The 1,356-nt window shown below is 28.2% G+C and overlaps 1 protein-coding gene across 2 annotated transcripts in view; it reads right to left on the reverse strand.

Annotated features, from left to right (window-relative positions):
- Positions 1 to 1,356, reverse strand: part of LOC111681101 (carbonic anhydrase 2) — a 73,253-nt gene that overhangs the window by 26,586 nt on the left and 45,311 nt on the right. For both annotated transcript variants that reach the window (XM_046952317.1, XM_046952316.1), the window contains one exon: positions 438 to 475. The gene's annotated coding sequence lies outside the window, so the exon portion shown is untranslated. The remainder of the gene's footprint in view (positions 1 to 437; positions 476 to 1,356) is intronic.

The following is a 1,356-nucleotide window of genomic DNA, read 5'->3' on the forward strand; positions in this document are numbered from 1 at the left end:
TATAGACTAGACTATAGACTAGACTATAGACTAGACTATAGACTAGACTATAGACTAGACTATAGACTAGACTATAGACTAGACAATAGAAGAGACTATAGACTAGACTATAGAAGAGACTATAGATTAGACGATAGACTACATTATATACCAGATTTGATATATAAGAATTATATTAATATTAAATTTATTTATACCCCCAAATCATGTAAAGAAACCTTAAACTTCAAAGCTCTCACCCCTTACCCAATAATGTTCTATTTGGTTAAATTGTTCAGCGTAAGAATTGTAAAAAAAAAGTTTCACAGAAATGTTGAAAATCAAATCTTTTTTCTTAATTCATAACAATAAAACTAAAGAAACCATTGCTAGGTAATAACGCCCATTCACCTCTAAGTTTATATTAAAATATTATAAATACAACCAATTTCTCTTACCTGTTCAGTTTTTTTATTTCTAGGAACATCCTTTTTTTCTGTAAATAAAGAAAACAATAAAAAAATATGAACAACAGAAATAATGTTTTATTCTGAACAATTAAAGGTTTAAATAAAATTTAGTTTATTTTTTTTTCTATGAAAAGAATTTTATAAACATGTTCGTAATATTATGCACGAGTTAAGATTGAAAAACACACAAAATACAGAAACAAAACATTTTAAATTAACATAATGATGACAATTACTATTTACGGAGAACAATTATAATAATAATATAAAATTGTTTTTTTCTGATAAAAAGAAGTAATTTACTGTTTAAAGTAGAACAATAGAATTTTGACTCGATTGTTTGTATAAAATGTTTGCGCATTTTGATAAACATTTTACCTCTTTCTTTTGAAAATGGTTTAGTATCCATTTTAATACAAATATCTTATTTTAAGGTTTAGTTATTGGTTTAATTCGTTCAACTTTTATTAGTATATTTTTCTACATCCAATTAATCAAAGCAAAAATAATTGTCACTTTTATGGCTCTATGTAATGTACAGTGTTATTAGTTGTTCTGATCTGATTTAACACCACTCTAGTAATTACAATAATAAATTCGATTTTCTCACTTCCTCATTAAGACCCCCGGAGGCATGTTACCTTGGTGAAGCTTCCACCTTGGTGTTATTACAATCCCGGTGTAAAAGGAGGTGGTCAATACCTCTAGTTTGGCCGTGACTAAAAAATTGGTTACAATCCTTGCATAGATTGAAAAGAGGTCAGACCAGAGCACCGCATAATCTGTTACTACGGGTGGCTAGACTAAACTATAGACTAGACCATAGACTAGACTATAGACTAGACTATAGACTAGACTATAGACTAGACTATAGACTAGACTATAGACTAGACTATAGACTAGACTA

The sequence above is a fragment of the Lucilia cuprina genome, chromosome 5, assembly GCF_022045245.1.
Source record: "Lucilia cuprina isolate Lc7/37 chromosome 5, ASM2204524v1, whole genome shotgun sequence".
NCBI classification, from domain to species: Eukaryota; Metazoa; Arthropoda; class Insecta; order Diptera; family Calliphoridae; genus Lucilia; species Lucilia cuprina.